The sequence below is a fragment of the Oncorhynchus mykiss genome, chromosome 2 (genome assembly GCF_013265735.2).
Source record: "Oncorhynchus mykiss isolate Arlee chromosome 2, USDA_OmykA_1.1, whole genome shotgun sequence".
NCBI lineage: Eukaryota > Metazoa > Chordata > Actinopteri > Salmoniformes > Salmonidae > Oncorhynchus > Oncorhynchus mykiss.
The window spans coordinates 10,152,840-10,165,917 of record NC_048566.1 but is presented as its reverse complement, the minus strand read 5'-3'; positions in this window follow the sequence as shown (position 1 = coordinate 10,165,917).

Here is a 13,078-nt window from a genome sequence, read left to right as displayed (position 1 = left end):
GGGTCTAAAACCAGACTGAATTATTTCGTATACATTGTTTGTCTTCAGGAAGGCAGTGAGTTGCTGCGCAACAGCCTTTTCTAAAATTTTTGAGAGGAATGGAAGATTCGATATAGGCCGATAGTTTTTTATATTTTCTGGGTCAAGGTTTGGCTTTTTCAAGAGAGGCTTTATTACTGCCACTTTTAGTGAGTTTGGTACACATCCGGTGGATAGAGAGCCGTTTATTATGTTCAACATAGGAGGGCCAAGCACAGGAAGCAGCTCTTTCAGTAGTTTAGTTGGAATAGGGTCCATTATGCAGCTTGAAGGTTTAGAGGCCATGATTATTTTCATCATTGTGTCAAGCGATATAGTACACTCTCTTGATCCTAGGTCCTGGCAGAGTTGTGCAGACTCAGGACAACTGAGCTTTGAAGGAATACGCAGATTTAAAGAGGAGTCCGTAAGTTGCTTGCTAATAATCATGATCTTTTCCTCAAAGAAGTTCATGAATTTATCACTGCTAAAGTGAAAGCCATCCTCTTTTGGGGAATGCTGCTTTTTAGTTAGCTTTGCGACAGTATCAAAAAGGAATTTCGGATTGTTCTTATTTTCCTCAATTAGGTTAGAAAAATAGGATGATCGAGCAGCAGTAAGGGCTCTTCGGTACTGCACGCTACTGTCTTTCCAAGCTAGTCTGAAGACTTCCAGTTTGCTGTGGCGCCATTTCCGTTCCAATTTTCTGGAAGCTTGCTTCAGAGCTCGGGTATTTTCTGTGTACCAGGGAGCTAGTTTCTTATGGGAAATGTTTTTCGTTTTTAGGGGTGCAACTGCATCTAGGGTATTGCGCAAGGTTAAATTGAGTTCCTCAGTTAGGTGGTTAACTGATTTTTGTCCTCTGGCGTCCATGGGTAGACAGAGGGAATCTGGAAGGACATCAAGGAATCTTTGTGTTGTCTGTGAATTTATAGCACGACTTTTGATGTTCCTCGGTTGGGGTCTGAGCAGATTATTTGTTGCAATTGCAAACGTAATAAAATGGTGGTCCCATAGTCCAGGATTATGAGGAAAAACATTAAGATCCACAACAATTATTCCATGGGACAAAACTAGGTCCAGAGTACGACTGTGACAGTGAGTGGGTCCAGAGACATGTTGGACAAAACCCACTGAGTCGATGTTGGGAAATGATGGGAAAACAAGGGAAAGAGCCTCAGATCCTAATGTCCCTTCCACCAGGTGGGTGATGAGATATGTTGGCACAACTGCCATATTGCATCTCCATCCCAAAGCCCTTGCTTGGAAGTGTACTTCTCCAGACTGCCAAGAACCTTGCCCTCATCCAGGCCAAGGTGGCGAGACATGGTAGTGATGACACCATAGGTCTTGTTGATCTCTGTACCAGACAGGATGCTATTGCCAGTGTACTTTGGGTCCAACATGTACGCTGCGGTGTGTATTGGCTTCAGGCAGAAGTCTTCACGCTTTTTGATGTATTCCAGAACTGCAATTTCCTCTGCTTGGAGCAACAGTGAAGTGGGCAGGGCAGTACAGACTTCTTCTCTTACATCTGCAAGCAGAGTCTGAACATCAGACAGGATGGCATTGTCTTCCTCAATCCGTGAAATGGCTACTGCTATAGGTTTCAGGAGTTTCAGGCTGCTTACCCCTCTCTCCCAAAATACATCATCCAGGAGGATCCTCTTGATGGGGCTGTCCATATCGGCAGACTGTTATAAGGCAATTTCTTGGAGAGACTCCTTCCCCTCCAGGAGACTGTCAAACATGATGACAATACCACCCCGACGTGTGTTGCTGGGCAGCTTCAATGTGGTGCTCTAATATAACTTGATGATCCTTAACATACCTAACCATTGCCTTGGCTTTCTTGTAGAGTGTATACATTGTTTTCAGTGCCATGATGTCCTTGAGGAGCAGATTCAATGCATGAGCAGCACAGCCAATGGGTGTGATGTGAGGGTAGGACTCCTCCTCTTTAGACCAAACTGCTTTCATGATCATAACATTGTCTGTCACCAGTGCAAATACCTTCTGTGGTCCAAGGTCATTGATGACTGCCTTCAGCTCATCTGCAATGTAGAGACCGGTGTGTCTGTTGTCCCTTGTGTCTGTGCTCTTGTAGAAAACTGGTTGAGGGGTGGAGATGATGGAGTTAATTATTCCTTGCCCACGAACATTCGACCACCCATCAGAGATGATTGCAATACAGTCTGCTTTCTCTATGATTTGCTTGACCTTCACTTGAACTCTGTTGAACTCTGATTCCAGCAAAAGAGTAGATAAAGCATGTGTTAGGGTTTTTCCTAGGGGTCATGATAGGGGCTGTACCAAATGTGTGATGTATTATAATAATTGATTATGCTTATGTTGTATTAATAGAAGGGGTGAGGTTATAAGACCCCTCACTCCTTACATTTATCGGGTCCTTGACTACATATTAATATATATACATTATGAGGTTTAACCTCTCTGCGCACCGAACCCGTTAGCGGGATGAAATTCGACAGCATACGATGATCGCTACATAAATAGTCATATTAAACATTCATGAAAATACAAGTGTCTCACATGTTTCGAAAGCCTAGAATCTTGCTAATCCAACTGCGTTGTCAGATTTAAAAAAGGATTTACTGCTAAAGAATATGATGTGATTATCTGAGGATAGAGCCCCATAAAAACAACTATTTCAACCAGCACAGGGGTAACGAAATCACAAACTGCAATAAAATAAATTGTTTACCTTTGACGATCTTCCTCTGTTTGCAATCCCAATGCTCATTGTTACACAATGAATGGTCTTTTGTTTGATAAAATCCATTTTTATAGCCTAACACGAAACATTTTGTGAACCGCTTGTGTCGTGAATTCCGTCTCATTCCATTTTCGACGACACATTCGATGTAAATACACACACTAAACGTGATTTTTCCAGTCATGATTGGTTTCATTGCAATCAACTGGTTTGTTTGTAACACAACCAAACGTGATGGGCCATTTCATGGGACGTATTGACTGAAAGAAACCGATTTGAAGACAACAAGTAATGACATAATTGTGCACCAATGATATGACCACTGTTTCGTTGATTGACTGTATTTTAACCCAATGACCACTGATCGTCTTGAAATCTAGCTGGGTAGATAGCCAATGAGCTGAAGTAAACGGCAATATGTAATGTTTATGTGTTGGAAGACCAACCCATGTAGTAAACTCCGGCGTAAAGAGGGTAATTCGCCATTGAAGTTTCATACCGGAAGGAGCAACGCATGTTACGCACAGCGTTGTTTTGGTAAAGCGCATCTTCAGCTGTTTATATATCAATCAGTATGGCGACTAAGTCTAAGTAAGTCTAAGTATTTATGCTGCAGTAGTTTGTGTCGGGGGGCTAGGGTCAGTTTGTTATATCTGGAGTACTTCTCCTGTCCTATTCGGTGTCCTGTGTGAATCTAAGTGTGCGTTCTCTAATTCTCTCCTTCTCTCTTTCTCTCTCTCGGAGGACCTGAGCCCTAGGACCATGCCCCAGGACTACCTGACATGATGACTCCTTGCTGTCCCCAGTCCACCTGGCTGTGCTGCTGCTCCAGTTTCAACTGACCTGAGCCCTAGGACCATGCCCCAGGAATACCTGACATGATGACTCCTTGCTGTCCCCAGACCACCTGACTGTGCTGCTGCTCCAGTTTCAACTATTCTGCCTTATTATTATTCGACCATGCTGGTCATTTATGAACATTTGAACATCTTGACCATGTTTTGTTATAATCTCCACCCGGCACAGCCAGAAGAGGACTGGCCACCCCACATAGCCTGGTTCCTCTCTAGGTTTCTTCCTAGGTTTTGGCCTTTCTAGGGAGTTTTTCCTAGCCACCGTGCTTCTACACCTGCATTGCTTGCTGTTTGGGGTTTTAGGCTGGGTTTCTGTACAGCACTTTGAGATATCAGCTGATGTACGAAGGGCTATATAAATAAATTTGATTTGATTTGATTTGATTTGAAGTCAGGGAAAGCTAAATCTAAGTCTAGATATACAGATGTACACACAATTTTAGAAGAAATTGATCGGGAAAGTGAGACAGAGATTGTTGGAGGACGATTCATTTAGCGATTCCCAAATGGAGGAATATTTTTTGAACGGAGAGGACATCGTTTTGGACTGGTAAGTTATTCTCATGCTAATGCCGTTGTTTGAAATTAATAACATTAAATATTATTTGTGATTTTTTAAAAATTTTAGTAGCAATATATAAAAATGTAATGTAATGAAATGTGAGATGCGTGTGTCTGCCGCCCCACCCCACCCCCACATGAAATAGCCTATTTGAGGCTGTTGAGGGGAGGGCAGGCCCACAACAATGGCCAAAGTGAAATGGAGACAGTAGATACAGCTGGTCTGTTGTAATATAATAAAGACAGTAGATCTAGCTGGTCTGTCATAATATAATAGAGACAGTAGATCTAGCTGAAATGTCATAATATAAAATAGACAGTAGATCTAGCTGGTCTGTCATAATATAAATGAGACAGTAGATCTAGCAGGTCTATAATAATATATTCAACCGTATGTTCCCTGTACTCTATATATATCTGTTTATTATACCTGTTGATATAGGGCTCATATGTGAAACTATTCTAACTGAACATTTTCTTTCACAGTGACACTGACACCGAATGGGAGCCCCCAGTGCCAAGGTGTCCATCCCCCATGTTTTTTCTCCATGTTTTGGGGGGGTGTGTTAGAATACCATTTTGGTATTTTGTATATAGTTACTCTATTCAAAATGTATAATTTCACCAATTTGGCCACTTGGGTACATTTGGGCTACTTGTGTGGGACACCTGGGTGACTTCATGATAAATATCACGTAGCACACTCAGTACTGTTCCCCTCTTGTGTTTTTCACTGAAATTGTCGCCATCATCCTATCTGAATGTTTGTTTGGTCTTTTTCATTTTAAAGATGATACAACAATAAAAATGAAAAAAACGTATGTTTTTTTCATTGTATTATCTAAACCAGATCTATTGTGTTATATTCACTCAGACAGTGTAGTAGTGTGGGCTCAATAGCATCTCATTAGTGTGCAAGATCTTGAGAATCAGCTGTACATGTGATGGAAAAATGCACTGCACATTCAGAGGGTTGCAATTCCATTTAATTAGTTTAACCACAAGACCTTGAACTGCCTTATGTGTGTCCCATAAAAAAATGTTCACTGTTGTAAGCTCACCTTTTTGATGAATTTAAGCAAAATTTCCCAAATTCCCAGGCTTAACTTTCCATGGAACATTTTCAGAAAATGTACGGACATTTACCAGAAAGTTTCCGACCCTTTGCAACCTTAGATGTCATGCATGTTTTGTTCTAAAGACAGGTGTAGGAGAGGCAGACAGAAACAGTAATATACTGTTATTGACTTGGTTGCAAAACTGGTTGAATGATGGTTAACTGACAGATGGCAGCAATTTCCTGTTATCTCTAACATTTAATGTGAATGTTTCGTAATTCTAAAACACACCTGTGTGTGGAGATTAGAGGTCAACCGATTATTTGGAATGGCCGATTAATTTGTCCCGATTTCAAGTTTTCATAACAATCGGTAATCTGCATTTTTGGACACCGATCATGGCCAATTAAATTGCACTCCACGAGGAGACTGTGTGGTAGGCTGACTACCTGTTATGCAAGTTCAGCAAGGAGCCAAGGTAAGGTGCTAGCTAGCATTAAACATATTTTATAAAAAACAATCACTCTCAACATAATCACTAGTTAATTACACATGGTTGATGATATTACTAGTTTATCTAGCTTGTCCTGCGCTGCATATAATCATATAATCGATGCGGTGCCTGATAATTTATAATTGAATCATAGCCTACTTCGCCAAACGGGTGATTTAACTTGTTATGGCTGCAGTCCCACTAACAGGATAAGTGTCATCAACAACCGCTGAATAGCATAGCGCTACATTCAATAAATATTACTAAAAATATTTATATTCATGAAATCACAAGTGCAATATAGGAAAACACAGCTTAGCCTTTTGTTAATCCACCTGTCGTGTCAGATTTTGAAATTATGCTTTACAGCGAAAGCAATCCAAGCGTTTGTGTAAGTTTATCGATCGCACGACAAAACATTAAGTACACTTAGCATCAGGTAGCTTGGTCACGAAACATTAAGTACACTTAGCATCAGGTAGCTTGGTCACGAAAATCAGAAAAGCAATCAAATTAATCGTTTACCTTTGATGATCTTCGGATGTTTTCACTCACGAGACTCCCAGTTACACAACAAATGTTCCTTTTGTTCCATAAAGATAATTTTTATATCCAAAATTTGTTTGGCGTGTTATGTTCAGAAATCCACAGGAAAGAGTGGTCACGACAACGAAAATTCCAAATAGTTTCCATAATGTCCACAGAAACATGTCAAACGTTTTCTATAATCATTCCTCAGGTTGTTTTAAAAATATATAATCGATAATATATCAACCGCAAATGCGCAAGCAAAACTCATGTGACCACTTGACCCGATGTTATTGTTCTGGCTCATTTTTCAAAATAAAAGCCTGAAACTATGTCTGAAGACTGTTGACACCTTGAGGAAGCGATAGGAAAATGAATCTGGTTGTCACACCCTGACCATAGTTTGCTTTGTATGTTTCTATGTTTTGGTTGGTCAGGATGTGATCTGAGTGGGCATTCTATGTTGGATGTCTTGTTTGTCTATTTCTATGTCTGGCCTGATATAGTTCTCAATCAGAGGCAGGTTTTAGTCATTGTCTCTGATTGGGAACCATATTTAGGTAGCCTGGGTTTCACTGTGTGTTTGTGGGTGATTGTTCCTGTCTCTGTGTTTTGCACCAGACAGGGCTGTTTTTGGTTTTCCACGTTTATTGTTTTGTAGTGTTCGTGTTTATCTGTTTTTATTAAACACGAATTAATATAATCATGCTGCGTTTTGGTCCGCCTCTACTTCACCCCAAGAGAACCGTTACACTGGTTCATATCCCTTTAAATCCAGCAAAGGGAGGCTATGGAACATGGAGTTTTCAAAATAGAAGCCACTTCCTGTTTTGATTTTCCTCAGGGTTTCGCCTGCAATATCAGTTATGTTATACTCACAGACAATATTGTGACAGTTTTGGAAACGTTAGAGTGTTTTCTATCCAATACTAATAATAATATGCATATATTAGCAACTGAGACTGAGGAGCTGGCCGTTTACAATGGGCACCTTTTCATCCAAGCTACTCAATACTGCCCATGCAGCCATAAAAAGTTAACAAGCCCATTCGCGGAAAAAGCACTGTCATTGCACCAATGTGTACCTAACCATAAACATCAACACCTTTCTTAAAATCAATACACAAGTTTATATTTTTAAACCTGCATATTTAGTTAATATTGCCTGCTAACATCAATTTATTTTAACTAGGGAAATTGTGTCACTTCTCTTGCGTTCTGTGCAACACAGTCAGGGTATATGCAGCAGTTTGGGCCGCCTGGCTCGTTGCGAACTGTGAAGACTATTTCTTCCTAACAAAGACAGCCAACTTCGCCAAACGGGGGATGATTTAACAAAAGCGCATTTTTCCAAAAAAAGCATAATAGTTGCACGAATGTACCTAACGATAAACATCAATGCCTTTCTTAAAATCAGTACACAGAAGTATATATTTTTAAACCTGCATATTTAGTTAAAATAAATTCATGTTAGCAGGCAATATTAAACTAGGGAAACTGTGTCACTTCTCTTGCGTTCATTGCACGCAGAGTCAGGGTATATGCAACAGTTTGGGCCGCCTGGCTAGTTGCAAACTAATTTGCCAGAATTGTATGTATTTATGACATAACATTGAAGGTTGTGCAATGTAATAGTAATATTTAGACTTATGGATGCCAACTGTTAAGATAAAATACAGAATATATAGTATTTCACTGAAAGAATAAACGTTTTTTTTTTCGAAATTATAGTTTCCGGATTTGACCATATTAATGACCTATGTATTTCTGTGTGTTATTATGCTATAATTAAGTCTATGATTTGATATTTGACAGAGCAGTCTGACTGAGCGGTGGTAGGCAGCAGCAGGCTCATAAGCATTCATTCAAACAGCACTTTCGTGCGTTTGCCAGCAGCTCTTCGCAATGCTTCGAGTACAGGAGGGGACTGAGCACACACCCCTGCGGGGCCCCCGTGTTGAGGATCAGCGCGTCGGATGTGTTGTTACCTACCCTTACCTCCTGGGGGAAATGTATCCTCCAAACACCAGCTTCTCTGGCATTATCACTTTTATACAAAGGGTTACCAACATATTCAAATCATGATTGACATATTTGAATTAAAAATGTAATTTTGATTAATTTATTCATACTATTTCATCCACCACAAGATATAGTCCCGACACAAATCTAGGGTTGCTACCCAGCCGGCGTCGTTCGTTGTATCGGTTCGGTTGCCAGAGACGCAACCCAGTCGTTCAGTCTTTTTGTTCCGTATCTATGGACACGACCCAGTCTTTCGATCTAAATGTTCTATTGCCATACTCGCTGACAACATTCACATCCCTTGCTTGCTAGCTAGCCAACTACGGTTAACTTTCAGTCACATCAAACAGTGCAGCCAGAAAACAACAAAGTAGCTGTATTTGCATTTGTTTACGCAGTTTTCTAGTGACATTTGGATACATCCGTAACAATGAGCTAATAAGCCGCGATTTCACCTGGCATAGGAAATGTGCTCTCTCGTCAGGACATTGTTGTTCAGAGGAGCTAGCCAACAACACAGCTAACACAATCACTTCAAACTGAAGCTGTAAAAACCACATACGTTTTGTTTGACCTGCTTTCAATTTATATTTTCTTTGTTTAAATCCATAAAAATTAGGCCAGCTGATTCATGATTTCGACTGGCTGAGAAACGCGGCCTGCCTGTTTGTCTCCTCCCGACACGTTCATTACTATGAGACTGGAGATCGAATTTAAGTATTGAAACAATGTTGCCAAAGTCGGAGAGACAGACCCCAAGGTTTATACAAATCTCTGCTGTTGAAAACAAAATGTTAGTCTAAAAGAAACTTGAGGTAATGTCTAGATGCTTTTTATAGTGGTGATCAGGTTTATAAATTGCTTGGCTGGGCTGATGAAACAGTGGATTTCGCAGGCAAATGGAACAAAGCAAAGAGGCATTTTAACGTTATAGATTTAGCCGGTGGTAACTTGTGAAATACACACCGGCTGGAATGCGGTTTTAAGGCTGGAATGCGGTTTAAACCAATCAGCATTCAGAATTAGACCCACCCATTATATAATCATAAAGAACAATGCAAACAACAAAGCGGATGTGCGTTTCATGAAGGTTACCATGGAGTGTGACAGTGATCTTTTGGCCTCCATAACATTTGGATGTATAGTGGACTTAAAACAAAAAAAGATCACTATGAATATTCTAAATAACAAGGTCACAATATGTAGCGCAGTCAAACTCAAGTCAATTATGAATTAATTGATTAAGTCCTGTTTTGCATTTATTTATTCGTGATGAGGAGGGTTCCCAGATAGGAGCCTTGTATTAAGGTTCAGGGTGAACTTAAACTGAAGGTGATTGCATGGCCAGGGACAGGTTGAGAGTGCAGTGGGGAGAGGCATTGTGTGTTAATACAAGGGAACCCTCCTCAGGGTAGCCTAGTGGTTAGAGCGTTGGACTAAAAACCGGAAGGTTGCAAGTTCAAACCCCAGTGCTGACAAATGTTGTTCTGCCCCTGAACAGGCACTGTTTCTAGGCCGTCATTGAAAATAAGAATTGGTTCTTAACTGACTTGCCTAGTAAAATAAAGTGTCCATACTTACATTTCTTAGCAGTATTAACACATGTATAAGATTTACTTTTGTTTTCATGTAATTGTATTGCCTATTTCGAGTATTGTTACGTTGGTTGTTGTGACTATACCCAAGTTGTAGTTAAGCCTCGAGCTGTTTTCACATTTTCCTTTGCCTTTCCCCATGATCTTTGTCTGTCTATATGCTGCCATCTGCTGGTACAGTTTAGACACCACAACAGAACACATTTATTGCTGTCACACTGAGGACATGGTGATGAATATCGAGTTTCTAACTGGAGAGAGTAGTAACTAATCAATGATTGAAAACTACATCAACTGTCTGATTTAGCAAAGATGCATTAGGTCAGGACTCTGGTCCTTATTGGACACGCCCAGTGGTGGAAAAAGTACTCTTGAGTAAATGTAAAGATACCTTAATAGAAAATGACTCAAGTAAAAGTGAAAATCACCCAGTAAAATATTACTTGAGTAAAAGTCTAAAAAAGTATTTGGTTTTAAATATACTGAAGTACCAGTAACAAATGTAATTGCTATAATATACTTAAGTATCAAATGTAAAAGTATAAATAAGAAAAAAATTCACTATATTAAGCAAACCAGACGGCACAATTTTCATTTTTTATAAATTTACGGAGAGCCAGGGGCAAACTCCAACACTCAGACATAATTTACAAACGAAGCATGTGTGTTTAGTGTGAATTGGTCTGTTCCTGTCCTGCTAAGCATTCAAAAGTACTTTGGGGTGTCATGGAAAATGTATGGAGTAAAAAGTATATTATTTTCTTTAGGAATGTAGTGAAGTAAAAGTAAAAGTTGTAAAAAATATAAATAGTAAAGTACAGATACCCCAAACAACTACTTAAGTATCCAAAGACATGCTTATTTGTAGGTTCCTTATCCACAGTGCAATAACAATAAGACATAATAAATGTTAAGAATACAAACATAAATTACATGGCTCAATAGAACAGAAAACATTTTACAGCAGCATAAGTGTAATTCAAGAAGGCACAATATTCTAGACTAATATTTACATTTTTATTGGAGAAGGTGGGGATGGGGGGCAGTGTATAAACTGAGCACTATGACAAGAGTCTGGTAGCAGCAGTTGTCATGTGTGTGCATCATGAATGTATATCTGTGTATGTTTGTGTGGGTGTGTGCATGAGTGAGTGCATGTGTGCTAAGGTGAGAAGAATCAGAGCAGGTGGTCAGTCCAGTTCAATTGTTCAGCAGTCTGATGGCTTGTAGATAGAAACTGTCTCTGAGCCTGTTGGTATCAGACCTCATGCCAGATGTTAAGGGAGGGACAGAACAGCTTGTGGCTGGGGTGTGTGGGGTCCTGGATGATGCTGCATGACTTCCTCTGTTTTGTGTAGATGTACTGGATGGGTGAGAGCACGGTCCCATGATGTACAGTACCTGGCCGTCTTCACCTCCCGCTGGAGGGCCTTGCGGTCGTAGACAGATCAATTCCCGTACCAGGCCGGGATGCAAACGGTCAGGACATTCTTGATGGTGCAGGGCTAGTATTTGGAGAGGACCCGGGGCGGCATTCTGTTGTGCCCTCTTGACAACAGGGGTGGTGGTGTTGGTCCATGACACGTCCTTGGTGATGTGGAGGCCGAGGAACTTAAAACTAGTGTTGGGTGGTCCTTTGCCTGGGGTGATGTAAGTTTAACAATCAGTCTTCCAGATAGATGACACAGACACAGGAACCTTGGTATAAAACCCGTTAGCAATTGCAGACAGAGTTTCACATATAGAATACCTCAGTAGTCTATAGTAAAGATCTAGTAAAGATCGTAAAGATCAATAATATAGAGACTGATACGCTGGTCTCCCTGACCACCCCTGACCCTAATGGCCGGCTATCTAGGGAGTGCACGGGAAAGGGAGAATCTATCGGCACAAGCGGAACACCTAATTTAAGAGCGAGTCCGGGATCCATAATGTTCCCAGCTGCGCCTGAATCGACTAGCACCCTATGCTGGGAAGAGGGAAAAAATGTAAGAAAAAAAATCAAGACAAACATGTGACCAACAGGGGGTTCTGGGTGAGTTTGGTGCTGACTCACCTGGGGTGATAGAGAAGTGTTCCGCCTGCCATCTCGACTCCCAGACGAACCCCCCCAGCACCGATCGGCCGTGTGTCCTCTCCGACCACAGCTGGTGCAGGGGGAGCCTCCTCCTCCGGTACCCCTCGGCACAGCCCCTCCCAACTCCATCGGAACAGGAGCGGAGGTGCTGGGTGGTGGAACACACAGGACCCTCTCCGAACGCCCGCCCGCAGCCAGCACATTGTCCAGTCGGATGGACATGTCAATCCGCTCATCCAGGGAAAGAGCGGTGTCCCGATACGCTAGCTCCCTGCAGACGTCCTCCCGGATACTACACCTGTAGTGGTCGATAAGGGCCCTGTCGTTCCACCCACATCTTGCTGCCAAGGTCCGGAACTCCAACGCGTAATCCTGGGCGCTCCCCTTCTCCTGCCTTAGATGGAATAGTCGTTCTCCCGCCGCTCGGCCCTCTGGAGGGTGGTCAAACACGGCGCGAAAATGGCGGGAAAACTCTGGGTAGTGCTCCTTCGCTGAGTCTGGGCCATTCCAGACTGCGTTCGCCCACTCCAGAGCACGACTCGTGAGGCAGGAGATGAGTACACTCACCCTCTCCGCTCCCGAGGGAGTGGGTCTGACGGTGGCCAGGTACAGTTGCAGCTGGAGTAAGAACCCCTGGCACCCTACCGCCGCTCCATCATAAACCCTCGGGAGCGTAAGACAGAGAGCGCTGGAGCCGGGGGATGGGGAGTCCTGAGCTGGGGGAGCCGAAGGTGGAGAGAGGAGACCACTTCTCTCCCATCGGTCCATTCTCTCCATCACCTGATTCCTAGCCGTTCCGATCCAATGGAGAACGGTGGTATGGTGTAGGACCCGTTCCTCCATCGATGGGAGAGGGTTGGCCGCTGCTCCTGCTGACTCCATTCGTTCTTGGTGCGGGATTCTGTAAGGTCCTGGGTGTCGTGAGGGTGAAATCAGGCGCAGGAAAGCAGAGTTCAATAAAAGTCATTTTTTAATGCACACACGGTGAACTACGGTCACCCCACTTCTGGGGGCTCAGAGCAAATGCCCCAGACACAGGGAAACGAAAACAGTCTAGCAATAAATACACTAACATGTACATCTAATGCAAACACCAGGGTTACAATAATCAATCCCACACAAAGAACCAGGC